We start from the raw sequence: 16591 nt of genomic DNA, 5'->3' as shown, positions 1-16591 counted from the left end.
AAACTCCCAGAAACCTGCAGAGCCGCTGCTACTCGCAGTTCTTTTAAATCAAGGCTGAAGACCTTTCTTTTTGATGTTGCCTTTCTTTAAATTATGTTCTTTTAATGTTTAATTTATTATGCTGCACTGTAACTTTTACTCTTGTGTTTCATGTGTCTTAATGTTTCTATTTTTAATTCACGTGTTTTATCTGTTTTTATTTTTTAACTGTTTTTATTTTTTAACAGATTTTGTGTAAAGCACTTTGAATTGCCCTGTTGCTGAAATGTGCTATACAAATAAAGCTGCCTTGCCTTGCCTTAATGATCACTGACTATTTCTTGAAATTTTCAGGTAAATTGGTCCAAGCCTGAAGTGTTACCTTTCACAAGTAAATGGTTTCTTTTCCCAAGCTGAATTACCTTATCCAATCTCTTCCACTGTAGGTTTCCTTTTCATATTTTAAAGGGTTTGACAGGATAACAAAAAGTATATAAAATGGTATAACAAACTGTACATTTGAATAAATTACAAAGACTGATAGTGGAGGTTTGGGTCTACCAAACATGTTGTAATATTACTCTGCTTTTAACTTAAGGCTTCTTGCCTTCGTGTTATGGTTTGGGGTTTTTATTGGGGTTATTTTTCCCTTCTTGCCTCCTAGTGTTGGTTCTTGGTTTTCTCCCCAGTTTTGTGTGGTTGTCTCCGTCTTGTGATTCCCCGGTAAGTGTCTGTTTGTTCTACTTCCTGTTTTATTTTGATAGTGTAGTTTCCTGTCTTGTCTAGTCTTGTCTAGCTTTACGTTGGTCTGTCTGATTGTCCTGCCCCGCCCTAATGTGATTCACCTGATGTCTCACCTGTTCCCTGTTACCTCGTTACCTCTTGTACTTAACCCCTGTGTTCCCTTTGTCTAGTGCTTGATCGTTTGTTTGTTTGGTGTTCCCGTCTCCATGTTCCTGCCAGTCTTCGTGTCTTCCTCCAGCCAGCTTCCCCGTGATCTTTGTGTCCGTGTTCCTCTGGCCGGCTTACCTGTGACCCTCGGTGAGCTTTTCCCTGTGCTCGCTCCCCCGTCTGTTTGGATCCCTCTGCCCTCCCTGTTTGGATTTCTGTTTGGCCGGGCCGCCACAGCCTCCCTGTGTTCTTCGGTGAGCTTTCCCTTTGCTCACTTCCCTGTGTTTGGACTGCTGCCCTCGTGCCTGGTTAGGACTTAAGTTGAGACATTTGCTTTTTGCTCGCTGTTGTTGTGAACTTTATAATAAAGCCACAGAATACCTACCTCTGCCTGCCGTCCCACCTCTGCATTAGGGTCCTTCCTCCTCGTACCACAACCGAACGATCAAGCCAAGTATGGAACCAGCAGAGTACATATTTAAGCCGCTCCTCCACCCGCTGGACCCATTGGCGGACCTCATGTCCCAAGCATTCTGCCGCCTGCACGACGTGGATCCCACGGAGACGTGGCATCTGATGATGGTGCGGTGGGAAGAGGTGGACAGAGAGCTTGGTCCCCTCCTGGAGTAAGCGGAAGCGGCACCCTGCAGCCCCCAGGAGGCGCCCAACACCCCCCAGGCGGCCGACCGGCCCCCCAGACCCAGACCGGCCGACCTCAGGTCGGATCAGCCTGTCATGAAGTGCATCCAGAAATTTTATGAGGCGGTTGGTGTTGTATGGGCCAAAATGGGGATATGGCATAGGACACTATCCTTGGTGATGGCAGCACTCATGGTTATGTTGGCGCCCCCCTTTTCTGGAACAGTGATAGTGGCTGTGTACCCAATGAGGTTCCTTCCACGTCACCTCACTTTACAGAGATTGAAGACAGATTGATATACTCTATAATCGCTCATGATAAATAACTAATTGCAAAATTAACGCAGGTATTGTGTTGGGATATCTTTAGAAAAACCAATTAACACCAAAATGTAGGCTACAATTTAACGTGTTTAATTATACACTTGAGTTGCCCAGGTGTTTCAATAATTCATATCATGGCATAGTTAAACGTAATTATTTCATTCACATTTGAAAATTGTATTATGTAAATTCATTCAACATAACTTATAACATGCAAATAACACCTAAAAGTATCTTCTTTGAACATTTATAACCTAACCTAACCTGTCACTGCCTCCGTGTTGGTGTCTGCCGTCGTGCGCAGCGTTGTTTGGACCGTGCTTCGCTCCCTTTTCTCCTCTCTAAACTCGTCTCTCAGCTCCTCTGCCATTTGCTGCCTGAACTTCCTCCGCACAATTTCACTGCTGGTGCACTCCTTGGAGAGGATGTGTGCAATTCCAGCCAGTTCGAGAATGTAAAAAATGGCTTGTCCTTTGGAGCAATGCTGATGCCCACACTTGTTACTCAAGACTGCTAATCAAGTTTCTTTGGCAGAGACGCTGATAGTAACTAAGCAACCAATTTGCATCTTCAAAGATTAAAAACAATACCGCAAAAATCAGAGCGGTCAAAATGACAGTGTATGGCCGAAATAGGTAAAAGTGATTTTATTTTATTTGCCTAGTGTGTAATGTATATAACAACTATTTTAAATTAAAATATAGAGCCTTTTAGGAAAAGTCAGGTACCAGCAGGATTGTTTATTTTACCCAGCAAAGTTATTACATATGTAAATTTCAAAACGCTCAAAATGACCGTCATGGCCGTTCTAGTGTTAATACTGGACCAATGTCCAAGATTGTTGTTCCCATCAGTCAAAAACATAGGAAATTAGGGTTGAATTCAGGGTAAAAAAAAAAATGGTAGTTACCCTTTAATAAGTCAGAGCTGGCAGCTGAGTGTTAAGAGGCTGGCTGGACGCTGGGGTTTTGAAAGCCGAATAGTGGTCCAGCTGCTCCGTGGTGCTGGCCTGACAGGGACAGACCTGTGGAAGGCTGTCAAGGTGATAGGAAAGTTAGCCAAGAAAGCCAGCTATTGGCTGTGACAATGCTGTGATTTTACCTTTCTTGTTGCTATAAGTGCCACGGCACATCACGCCAACTGCTTTATTTATTATGAATCATATTTCTGTGTCAGCGTTTCTGTGTCCCTACCCACAGCAACAGATTGACACCCACCCAGAGCCTGGGTCTGTCCGGGGTTAATGCCTGTAAAAAGGAGATTTTTCCTCGCCACTGTCACACCTAATGCTTGCTTGTGGGAAATTCAAATGTTTGGGTCTTCATAAATCCAAAAATAGACTCTAAAATAGAATGTGGTGTAGACCTACTCTATCTATGTCACATGTCCTGAGATAACTCCTGTTGTGATTTGACACTATAAATAAAACTGAACTAAACTGAAAGGTTGGGGAAACACACCCACAGAAAAGCAGCTGCAAGGGGTGGCGTGGAGACGTGCCCAATATGCCACTGCCCCCTGCACGGAGATGTACTTGTATCAGGAGACAAAACATCAGTGAAAGGCGGATTTAAGCTGACAATCCTGCAGCTGACCTAATGGCACCGACGGAGATGCAACATGCCAAAGCAGAAAGCAACATGTTACCTGTAAAATGATAATGTGTATAGTTGTTTCTAGATGAGATTTTTACGTTGGGTTGTTTGTTTAGTATGCAAGAAAATGGGCATGTTAAGTCTTTTTGTTGCTGTTTTTTCCATTGTGATGACTATGATATCATTGTTCCACTTATTACTGATTTGCCTGTTTCCCATAAAAGTGATGGTGAGATTTCTGGAGAGTCATTCATTTCCAGGAAGGAAGCCCACTCTTTTAATCAGTGAGATGAAGTCTGAATTATCTTATTAAAATGCCATCTTGTTGGAGATTTAACATACAGTTGGATGTTTAATGAGAGGAAAACGTGAGGAGAAAGAGAACAAAGAGATAAATAATTCCTTTATTTAGGATATAAAAGCACAGCAAAGCATCTTCTAGAAAGGAATATATTTAAGAACAACGTATGTAGGCCTGTTATTAATATGTTACACAAATATACACGTTAACACTTCAACTTGAAGACCAACAGCCAACTTAAATTAAAAACTGTAAACAACAGTGTGAATACAGGTAAAAAAAAAAAAAAAAGCAGAGAGGAGAGCTATCAGGCTGTGGCTTTGAAGTTACTTCAATTTTTTTCTTGGCATTTGCAGTAGGTCAATAGTGTCTATGCGCAATTTCATCCAAAACTTCCACGTCTCCCATTTTGTGAAAGACAAACATGAATTACTTCAACTTATGCATCTCGTCTTCATCAATGACTGCACACAATAAAGCCAAACATGGTTCTGCACTGTACTAGCCTGCAGCTGTCTCCCTACAGTGCTTTGTCTCAATATATGAAAGGGTCGTATATTGAGCCAGGCCAGCGAGCCACAACATTTTACAATATCATGTCCACATCACATATGATTTGCACCTTAATTGAATGATATTGCTTTCGGTTAAGGAAAGCATACGCATTTTCAGACGGTGCTTTTATTGCAACATTTGTGCAGTCAATCGCTACACATTTGAAAAACGAGATATTACTGCAAATTGCGTTTTGACGTGGACCTGCTCAACAACAGCATGGGGAAATCTTTTGTAACGAGGGGTCATTTGCATCAAGTGTTCCAATACAGCTGGCATTCGTGCTGAATGATGGCTGTGATATGCGGGATAAATCCTCCCATTTGCGCTGAAACCTCCCATTAGCTAAAAAACAAATTGTGGTCAACACCTGCAAATATACAACTATGGGTCTTTTCCAATGGGTGGGTCTTTCTAAAGCTGATCCCAATTCACCACAGATTTCCAAGAGCATAGCTCTAGGTAACCTGAAACAGCTTTAAAGCCATTGATCATCATGGGCTAGAAAATTGCTGTGGTCCCGAAAAATGCACTAAAGACCCATACCTCTTGCTAAATCTTCGAGCAAAGCCAAATCTGCAATGCTGTTGATTGGCTGCATTTCACAGGCAAATAGGAACTGTAGAGCTTTTATTTATTGTCCAAATAGGTTAATTAGGTCCAATAAACTGGTAGTGGATTGGAGTCATATTGACTTCATTAGGTAGGTCCATGTGATATTTCGTGTTACCATTGGAGGTCACTGATTGACCATTGACCAGTCAAAATGCTCACCAGCAAAAAAAACAATGTTTTTTTTGAGTGAGTGGTAAAATGTTAACATTCAATAGCCATTTGGCTGGTGGACAAAAAGTAATTTTGAACACTGCATACTGGCCGATTCCATACAACCTATACCAGAAATCTTCAACAGCGCAGAGTTACTGCAGGGGGGCCCGCCTAATGATGGTATAATGTCTATTAATTTGCATAGTTTTTTGACAAATATTTAAATGTCAACATGAATACAACATATTATTCCCAAATATAAAGCTTCCTATTTGTGGGGGAAAAATGTATGATTACTTGCCTACCTACCTACCTAAAGTAGTCTCTAAGGTACCCATCCAAAGATATTTAATCCTAAGGATTTAATTTGCCATTTGTACAGTTTTAATATTAAAACATGATTTCCAAAATCTTGCCAACAATTAATATTTTATAAGCTTAGTATTCTACGTACTAAAGAGGTTTATGACATGGCCTGGTTGAATTCTATTGTAGAATGCATTCTGTTATTCTTTTGAACTGCTGCTCAGTATACCTCAATGTGTTTTGCCTTTTTGTTTTGCTGGGGAAAATAACTGATGAATAGACTTTTGTTACAGTCATTTTACAGTGGGCATATATTGTATCACTTCATTCTCTTATAGTTTCTAGATATAGTCCAATTACTTCAGTGTCTTTTTTTGCCGTGTTATTTCATCCGGTGTAAGCATAGAGCATTACGGTCTATGGGTGGAAAGCACTAATTGCTAATGGGGGTGTTTTCAGAGCATCCCTGTTTCACAGGGAAAAGTCTGTATTCAGAACACCCCCCTTGTTTTCTCTTTTGTTGGATTAGCCCTACCCACTGGTGACGGATTAAAGAAAGTACTAGAAAGCCTTGGTTTAGTGGTTTGCTGAATAATTTTTTTAATTGTGAGTGTTTAATTTACAGTCACCACAGTCAATTAACAGTTGTACTTGAATGGTATGGATTCAGTTGAGAGCAGCGGTCAGTAAATTTATTCAGTTGGTCTGCAATTTTGTCCACCGCGCTTCTCTCACTGATTTATTACAGTGATCATGTTTCTTTGTTGTGGTTTTTTACAAATGTTTCACTTAATCAAACTTCCACAAGAAGCTGCTGCTCACTCTGTGTAAAGTATCCACAATGCGTATTCTCCAGTTTAGCATCAGTAAATGGGATCTGTCTTGCACTCTGTTGAGTGAAATAGACTTTGGAGCCCAGCGGAGTCTAGATTAGGGAAAAGTCAAAGATGAAAGAGGGGAACCAAATTGACAAAAATATAGAAGAAAACAAAGACCATGCAACACAGCAAAAATAAATAAATAAATTATAATAATAATAATAATACAAGACTACAACTAGGAAACAACAACACTGCCATGTGACACAAACATATTGATCAGAGGCCGGTTCTAGAGGACTGATTGTGTTGTTGTGCAGTCTAATTGAAGTAAAATGCTTTTATGTTCCATCTCAACAGGACTGAATGATCCCTCATTTCACAGCTGAAAGCTAAATGAACAGCTAGAGAGGGATATGGAGGAGAGAGATGGCAAGAGGAGAGATGAGGAGAGAGAGTGAGAGAGGGGGGGATAATTATGATCTATAATTGAAAGACCTCTGTCTCTAGCTGATGTTCTGAGTAATAACAAAACAAAATCACTGAGCTTTATTCTGTTTTTGCCAGCAAACATTACAAAAAGAGAAACTATTACATCCATCCCACTGTTTTATTTAGAACCTGTTCATGCTGAATTCCCTGCAGGAAGTATCGACTATGAAGTATATTAGTGAGGAGGATTTGCTACAGCTGTATTTGGTTTTAGACCTAGGGCCAGTACAGACTGCCTTAAATCTTCTGACAAACAAGAACTGGTGTTTGACACCCACAGTTTGTTTTGGATTCATTGAACTGCATTGTACGCTTAAACATACAATATGTCATTTTCTGCCGATGGGGGTCTCTCAATCAGAACAATGGGTTTAAACACAGACTTTTAATGAGGTTGTGAAGTTGCGGGAGATTATAGTGGTTATAGTTTTTATTGTTAAAATTAAAATGAAGTCGAAATGTATCTGTTTACGGACAGGTTTATCCATCTGAGTTTTATTTACGTTACGCTTACTAAGTTTTTCTCATGTCATTCTAATGAAATAGCTGCAGTTTCCTCTTACATAATTACATTTTTTATTGATTCAATTTGTATTGGTAGTGTTGAGTTATAAAAAAGTTATAAACTTTGTATGATGCAGCCAGGATAGGATTAAGAAGCATTGGGTCCGTTAAGAGGTCAGGATGGGCCTTTTTCTTGTACCTCACCTACCCCCTCTGTCTCTGCCAGATAAATAGAACTGAAAACTATTTAACATATAGAAAGAACCCGATTGTTTCACACCAGGAAGTAGCCTTATGTCTCCTGTCCCCTGGGGTCCTGGTCTAGGCTAAGACAATACAATGCTAATTAAACTCTTGATGTTAGTTTCACATTTACACAACAGAACCTTTTGTTCTGTAACCAAAACGACCCCCACAGGTGCAGTGTTTGAAGGCAGGTCATTGGTCAGCAAAGATGCGCTTCATGTTGTCATGACAACAGCGGACCAATGAGAATGGATTTGTATGTGCCAGGTGAAAAGGAACCGCCCCTAGATGCAGGGGATAAAACAGTGGGACTTAGGACTTTTCATCACTGCTTTCACGTTACTCCGTCAGGGGGAAGCGTGGATCCAGTCCGCTGCAAGCTGCAGGGTATTCATGTTTGATGTGTCTGATCACTGGTTTCACGTTACTCCGTCAGGGGGAAGCGTGGATCAGTCCGCTGTCAGCTGCAGTGTTATTATGTTTGTCTGTATTGTCTTTGTGTCTGATTGTCTTTGTCTTATCATCTTCATCACTGCTGTTGCATTAAACCTTTTCCTAAAACTCAATTTGACCCACAGCCTCCTTTTCCTCAGAGATCCGCACGAACCCGAAGTTAGTCATAAAATTCTAACAGTAGCTGACCGGTAAGCAAGCAGGAGAGGTAACATTATCCAGCAGCTAAAACCACAATATTACAATATATTTCACATCAGTGTCACTTTTTGGGTGTTTTCAGCACCGGGGGGAAAGGGGTTGTTTGGAACATCGCTCAACAACGCTGAGACTTACTTTGCAGGTATGGGTGACAGGCAGAATCTCTGGGCAGTAGTCAAAGACAGATGGCCTGTATTATGACAAAAATCTCACAGCTGAAAATCTCCACCTTGACTTTTTTCTAAACTTGGTGCCTAAACTTAGCTGTCGTTGCCCTACAACAATCACATTTTGCTAAACTGAACTGTTAAGACAGCTAAACGCAAAGAGGTGGGGGGTGGGGTTCCAGCAAGAAGAGATTTTCAGAAACAACACCATTACACCATTACGGGTTGTCCCTGCGCTGTCACTACTCAACAGAATGGAGGATGAAAGGCAGGAGGGGACAAAACTAGGGCCTCCATGAGGGCTCTGTGTAGAGAGGAGAAGGATGTGTTGCTCTCCTCTTTCCTCACAAACGTCTCATATTTTCGCAGCAACCAAAACAGGGGTGTCGCCATACAGGAAAAAACCCTCACCCCCAATTTCCACCAGCTACTTAATGGCTGAGGATCCGCTCCGGAAAGGCGGCAGAGTCATTAGCTTTCCATTAAAGTCAATGTGTGTATTTCCACGGATTGCGTCCCGACCTTTGCCCAGCTCCGACGATCTGCAGCCCTGCGAAGCAGATCCGCAGAGCTTCTATTTTTGCCGGATACCAGAGACCTCTGCAGCAATTCAGCACACGGCAGATGTGAGCACAGAAACAAAGCAAAACATGCGGTTAATTTTCAAAATAAAATAGTCCGTGCTCACAGCGGATCATATGTGCCTACACTGCACCTTGAAAACACAGCACATTGTTGTTTCCTCTCTATTCCTTTGGATGGAAACAAACTGTCTTTTTTTTTGTGGTTGTATTCTACATGAATTTGCGAAATTTCATGGGTCCTTGAGTTTAGCTGTCAGTCATGGCCGCAGCCGTTCCACAACAAATCCATACCTGGGGGACATTGATGGACGGCGGACCACGGAGCCGTCCGTGCAGCGCAGCCGCAGCGGAGTTTATTGGCAGCCGTTACGCATCCGGTGGAAATTGGGGATTACAAACCTCCTGTAGAAGGAGCAAAGTCCCAGAAATTTCTTCAGGTCATGTACTAAGTTGGGAGCAGGCCAGTTCCTCACAGCTTGCACCTTGCCATCAGTGGTGGTTCTACATTGAATTACCTCCCCCTGCAGAATTGTTTTCATTGTCTTTTGAAAATGTTGGAGGTGGAGATTGTGCACCTTAAAAAGTGTGTTTCCTGTTGTAATTGTAATTTAATCGGGAGGGACTTTGCTGCAGCTATGCAAAGATGTATTGTTCATTTGCATGATGTAAAATGTCTTGATTAGACTTCATCGTTAAAAATATTTCAAAGGGGTAGAGAAGCCAGACATATTCCCCCCGATGGAGCCTAGAGAAGGGACCTGGAGACTGAACGAAGGAGCTGTCTGCCGGAAAGAAACTCAGGTTGCAATGACTGACGAAGCCCGGAGGTGGAAAGGGGGGAGGAGGGTTGCACGTTTGCCTGAAAAGACAGCTGATAGCAAGGAGAGAAGACATTTAAAGCAGGATGTCATGCTGTGATTAGATCATCACTTTTGTGGCCAGTTCTGGTTGGTTTACTAAAAAGTGGATGCCTCTTAACAGCTGAATAGTCAGGGAAAGATGGTGGTGATTGAAGTTTATTTAGAAGTCTTCCTGAAGGAATTTGCGCCAAGCTTCATTAGTTAAATAACTGGATTCTCTTAAGACTGTTTTTCAAATGTTCTAGTGAAAGATTTGTGCAGTTGAGAAAAATAATTTTGTCTTTTACTTATCTTTTTATGATAAAATATAGTGCTGTTACAAGAAAATATTTAATCATGATTAATCACATTAATGTCATAGTTAACTTGCAATAAATCACAAATTTTTACCTATTCTAAGTGTCCCTTGATTTTTTTTTGTTCCATTATTTTTCCTCATTTTAGTGCTCTTATCAACATGGAAAAGTGGATTGGCTTGCTTAGTACAAATGTTTTTTTTTATTGAAAACAACATATAGCCTTGTGTAGTGTTAAATTTCACACATTCATAACATTCTCACTTGGAGTAGTCTTCACACTTGTAGCAAATAATCTCTCACCCAATGTAACACTTTGCATCAATAAAATGGTGAAAAAATACTTGGAAGAGGGGGCGGAGAATTGGCATCAGCTGTGTGCTTGACCATCAAGTGGAATTTCAGACTGGACGTGCTGCGATGATAGCTTGGTTCAAAACGACAAAACACACAGATCACTTTGGTCTCGTCAATGGAACCATTTGGCAACTTTTAAAAGTAAACTTTCCATCCAATTCAGTTCAATTTTATTTATAGTATCAATTCATGACAATAGTTATCTCAAGACACTTTACAGATAGAGTAGGTCTAGTACACGCTCTTTAACACTCAACAATTTTAGTAATTCCCCCCAGAGCAAGGAACACTGGCGAGGAAAGTTTCCCTTTTAGGAAGAAACCTCGGACAGACCCAGGCTCTTTGTAGGCGGTGTCTGACAGGGCCGATTGGAGGTGTAATGAATAGTGCCAACAGTCACATTAAAAGATAATGAAACAGTGACTAGAAATAGTAGTTTGTAGTAGTTCATGGCATAGCAGGACACTGCACGGCGTTACAGGGGACAGCAGGACGTAGCAGGGCACCGCAGAGCGTAGCGGGATGTAACAGGGCATTGCAGGACGTGTAGATGGACCACGGTGTCAACTCCAACCATGATTTTGGAGCCTCCCTGATCCAAGGAAATACGTTAGGCAAAAAAGAACATCCTACTAAGGAGGAGGGGAATAACTCCCCAGAGCTAGGTTAGTAACATGCATTTCTGGGACATGGATACACACAAATTACCACAAAGCTCAGTATGTCAAAGGAAGTCTCCCGGCAGTCTAAAACTATAACAGCATAATTAAGAGCTGCTGAAAGGCAGACCTGATTTCAGTCCAGTTCTATAAGGGTTGGTAGATGAGTCTGACGACTATGAAGAGAAGCAAGGGATGCCGTGTCTGAAGCTAAACACCCTCCTCGGTCGGTCTAGGCGACCACTGTGACTCCCAGCTATCTAGCTTTATCAAGCTTTATCAAAGAGGAGAGTTTACTCTCAAATGTGGTGACGGTCTCTGCCTCCAGAATCCAGACTGGGAGCTGATTCCAAAGGAAAGGAATCTTATTGGCATCCATTTCGGCATCTCGCACTCGCCATCCACTCAAAACGTAACGTTAGCCTACTACCCCATGGCATCATTTGAAAACTGTAAAGAAATCTTTGACATTGGACATGTTTGGCCAACAAGGGAGGCTGCTTTATAGCGCACTATAGTGCTAGACTATTTAATGAAGCTTGAGTGTATAAGAAGAAAAAATGGGGAAGGGAAAGGAAAGAAGCAAAACGTTTGTAGAGCAGTGAAATGGAAAGTAAAAGAGAGAAAAGAAAGGAGAAGAAACGTGAATACAAGAGGAGGGGAAAGATTGAAGGGGAAGAAAAAGAGATACAAGGAGAGTGACGAAGAGCGGACAAAGAAGTTGCAATGGCTGTTTCCAAGAAACGGAAATGTCATTTAAATGACAATATGATGAGGGAACGCCCAAGTTGCCCAAGATAAGACAGTGGTTCACTGCACCATTATTAATTCCTCATGTCATTCCTCGGAAGTAGTGGAACATCAGTATGACTGTTTAAAAAGCCCTTCTAGGGACGGCCAATGAAAATCTGTAGTCAAATCAGCCAATGCTAAAATTAGGGCGCACCTGTAAACTGCACCTGGCAGGTCTTTATTATTCACTTATCAAAAATGTTAATGGTTAACATTATAAATTTAGCTCAGCCTGGGGAGAAGGTAGAAGCTTTAATAAAAGGAAAGAGACTTCCTTAGGACTCAACCATCTGATGTTGAGTGAACTCACAGTAATATTGAACCCATTTTGTTTTGAATAATGAACCATTATCTATGTTTTGTGGTTATATACTGTGTTGGTGGGTTGGTTCATTCAAAGTTAGCCCCTTCTTCCCGGCTTAACAAGCAAGACAGAGATGTTGCTGGTGGTCGAGCCAGCTAGAGAGTGAATGAAGAGAGGGAATGTTATTGATTGTTTCACGCACAAATAAACGCATACACACCTCTGCACACACATCGCTATGTGTTTTCATGTGCTTCAGTGTTTCCCCTGCTCCTTGTCAAGGTTGCTCACTGGGTGGAGCATTTGCCATTAAGGCTGCCCTATCATGTTTTGTTTTTGTTGTCATTGAGTGTCCGATAAGTGTAAAACTATGACGTTGGTCTAGTGAACTATCAATACTTCGCAACCATAGCTCTTGCATGAATTTGAAAGTAACTGATATTTCCAACTTCAAAAGGGGGAGGAGGAGAGTTGGATGCTTTGCTTGAAATGCCAACTGACAGGCTTGTGAATTTAAGGGTCGATTCTGATTGGTTTAACTGAAAAGTGAACGCCTCTAAACAGTTGAAAAGATGTGGAGAGGGGAACAATTCCCATTGTAAACTCCATACATGCCTCACACTTGTATAGCTTTGATTCATCAGTAGAGAGAAACAACAAAAAGAAAGTTTAACAGCATGCCAAACTTGAATTCACGAGCAAGGCCGATGAGCGCCTTGATCCTTTTATTGACTTCAGGCAGGTGAAACTGACGAGTGAAAACTAAACACAAAGAAAAAGACAGAAGCTTAGTCTCTTGTACAGCAAGTTGTTAATAGCCTACTAAGCTATCCATAATTATTCATATACAACAATGTGCTAATTTCCCATTCACACATTACAGGCTAAATCAACATCAGAATTCAACGTAAATCCAGACACATTGCACTAGCCTTAACATCAGAATAACATTGCCAGCATACAAAACGTGACAGATAATATGAATTCATTGACAAACGAATCAACAATGAATAAGTAATGACAGAAAGAAGTACAAAACTTACAGTCAATGCTGTCGTGCGCGTGAGAAAAATCAATATTCACCATGTTTCCTCTAGTCTATTTCTTCTTCTACTACTATTACAAGTTTTAAAAAAACAATAATTTATTATTTAAAGACACAAAAATAAGAAACGTCATACACTGTCATGGTATGAGAATAAATTTGTCCATACAAAAACCGGATACAACTTTTAAGGATTTCCAGACTGTGTAGAGGAGACACAGAAGCTGAAAACTTTTTTTGTTAGCACACCAATCCCATTCCAAATTAACTTATGTTGTGTTACGTTGTCCAACCCAAAAGACAGGGGACTTTTCATGAGATGGACAGGTATAGCTTTAATCAGTGTGTTGATTCCCGAAATGGGACTGGCAAGCCATGACGCAATAAAAAAAGGTCATATGTTAAAATAGTGCCAGAACTATCAAATAAAGAAATAATATAATAATAATAATAATAACACTAATAATAATACATTTTATTTAAAGGGGCCTTTCTCAGCACTCAAGGACGCCAAAATATATTATGGATGCCACATTCCAACCATCTAGAGAAAAACAAGGATTTGTTTTTAACTGTAATGTCTGCATTCTTCCAAATGATGAAACACAGTTTCAAAGCCAGAAGACGATGTTGGTGAAATTGAGATAAGTTGATAGGTAATTTGGAGGGCAAATAGTCACATCTTAAAAGGAAGGAAATACCAAGTAAGTTAGACATGTGATTAGGAATAAAAAACACAACATATTGGAATATGTAAGACATCTCCTGAGCCAGCTAATTCTAAATTGAGTTTAGGGTGTCTGTGAAGTCCAAAAAGTCTAAACCACCTTTGGCCCTTGATCATATAAAGGCCCCTCTGGCTAAATCCAAATAGAGCTCATCTAGTTGTAAGGTAAGCCTTTCAATTTCAATTTTTTCTTCTTCATTTACATTTTCTTTAGATAAATAATCAAATTAATTAATCAAAAAAAGGTCAATCCTAGATTTAAGTGATAGTTTTTGGTTTTACCAGGTGAAGTCTAGTAGGTCAGGGTTAACAAATCGCCAAGTGTCTACCAAGCAAAGGTCAGAACACAAGGATAGACCCAAATTATTGGCAACAGGACCCTTACTCAAGTTTGGGGGGATTCTATCAACATTGGCATCTACACATTCATTGAAGTCACCCTCCAAAACAATATAAGTGTCAGTATATTTGTCGAGAAATAGTTTGGCATTATTTGATATCTGGGCAAATAAAGTTTTGTTGGATGAATGAGTTATGACCATAAACATTGCCAATAATAAAAATGATATTTTCCTGCTTTACGACTATCACCCATCTTCCTTCCGAGGATATCACAGTTTCTAAAACTTCTCCTTTGAACTGTGATCTCCAAAATTTGACATCCATTTCAGATAAGTAAGTCTCTTGGAGCATTACAATGTCAGCTTCGCTTCTTTTACAAAATAAAAAAAATGCTTTCCTCTTCACAGCGTCACGCATTCCTCTTACATTTAAAGACAAAATAGACGAAGAATTGAAAGAACAGTCCAGAACAATTAACAACTACAATTAACACTTAATCAGAACGTTGACTCACCTAGCTACAAAGGAGAGGTGGATGACAAACCATTATTCATTCAAATATATTAAAAAGATTAGAAATGTCCAAAAGGCCAACATAGAATACAATAACTTTGAGAGCTATGTCCCTAACACAGATTTTGACTACTTTACTCAAAACTTTCTTTAGGTAGTAGCCCAGTTAAAATATTTAGAGAATAAATTGGGAAGAAAAAAGAAAAGACAAAGAATTGTATTCTAATTTAGGCATAATATGGACCTAAAATTGAATCCTTATAAAGCAATCCTAGAAATTACAAAAGAGGGATAAGCCCACAATAACCCAAATGGGCTTGTTGTTAAAAGAAAGGTCCACATTAACCCCTAGTCAAAATACCATGAGCATGACTTTTAACAAGCATTTTTTCTTCTCATCCAACTTCCGATAAGAGGTACTTCTTCCTGTCAATGAGGGTACATGAGTTCTGAAAGGACACCTTCTTACATTCTTCTCGTGCCCTCTTAACTAAGGTTCACGTCTGTTCCTCGCAGCTTTATCCTCGGGAGGCAGAGGATGGTCAGATGCTTATTCTGAAGACATTGGCTCTTCCTGGCAGAATGCCAAACCGCACCTCAAACTCCACGTGCTGTGAAGGGTACGATGATGGATCTAATTCTTTTTTAGGTCCAAGCCGATGTGCAATGTCGACTCCTGCATGCAAATTGTCACTGACGTCGGGCGCAACATGTTGAAGGACGTCTACGATACGGTTTCTCACGTCTTTTCCATTAGTTTCTTTCAAGCCATGAATTTTCAAAAACCATCTCCATCTATAATGGAGGGACTCATCTAAAGTAGCAGACAGGTTTTCTGTTTCTTTGGAAGTAGCCTGTCTTGTCTTCTCAATCTAGGAGATCTTTTAGAATGTTGCATTGTGCATGACAGAGAGCTCGCGGATAGCAGCTAAGATGTCCACATTGCTGTCACTGTTATTAGCCGTAGCTCTCAATGCGGTTTCACGTTGAGTTTTCTTGCTCAAGGGCTTGGTAGGGATGTTTGGCTCAGTAACAAAGTTACCTACTTCAAACGATGGGTTTGAATGCATCCAAGTTTTACCCTAATTTCACGAGAATCCACAGGAGAGTTACTGGAGTTAGCTCTAGCTGCTAGCTCAACTTGTAAATCCTTCTGCATCTTCTGCTTCTTTGATTTTGTTTTCTTCCCTTTTTCATATATGCTCTGGTCTTTTACTCAACTAAATGTATATTTACTTAAATAAAATCACACATATGTTTTTTTTTTTCAGATTCTGATTAAATTATTGGTTGTTTAACCACTTCACTAGAAGTTTCTAGACAAGCTCACATAAACATGTCCACCCCCGACAACACCATCTTGGCCCTCCTACTACTATTACTAGTTATGGCAATGTAAACGCGTTGCGTGCTATGTATTTCAAAATAAAGGTTCCCTGCAAACATTTTACAACAGAATTAAGTTTAACAAATCAAATTAACTTATATCAAACATATTGACAAATATCTTTGAATAAAACCAATAGAGCTGGGCAGCGTTACAATTTTTTAATCACAATTAATCGCATAATTTCCCTGATTCATTGCGATTAATCGCAAAATTAAATAATGAATTCAAAAGTAGTGTATACAGTGCAATTTTTTTTTTTAATGTTCTGCCATATGAACAAAAGTGCCGTAACATTTGTTCTGCAAAAACTAAGCGATCAGGTTTTGTATCTATTCGTACTATCTGTCCTAGCTGCGGTGACTTTATTTGACAAATTCCCCTGCTGTGCAACTTCAATACAGTGTCCTGCACATACAGTGGGTACGGAAAGTATTCAGACCCCTTTAAATTTTTCACTCTTTGTTTCATTGCAGCCATTTTCCA

General features: G+C 40.2%; 1 long non-coding RNA gene across 1 annotated transcript in view; it reads right to left on the bottom strand.

The window, feature by feature from the left end:
• Positions 1 to 8058: 8058 nt before the first annotated feature.
• The window catches only part of LOC117954103, an 11376-nt gene continuing 2843 nt past the window's right edge, over positions 8059 to 16591 (bottom strand). The window contains exons 2-3 of the long non-coding RNA XR_004658741.1: positions 14446 to 14447; positions 8059 to 8202 (exon numbers count right to left, since the gene is read on the bottom strand). This is a non-coding gene — a long non-coding RNA (uncharacterized LOC117954103). The remainder of the gene's footprint in view (positions 8203 to 14445; positions 14448 to 16591) is intronic.

This window comes from Etheostoma cragini, chromosome 12, assembly GCF_013103735.1.
Source record: "Etheostoma cragini isolate CJK2018 chromosome 12, CSU_Ecrag_1.0, whole genome shotgun sequence".
In the NCBI taxonomy this organism is placed as follows: domain Eukaryota; kingdom Metazoa; phylum Chordata; class Actinopteri; order Perciformes; family Percidae; genus Etheostoma; species Etheostoma cragini.
This window is presented reverse-complemented; position numbering and strand designations above follow the sequence as displayed.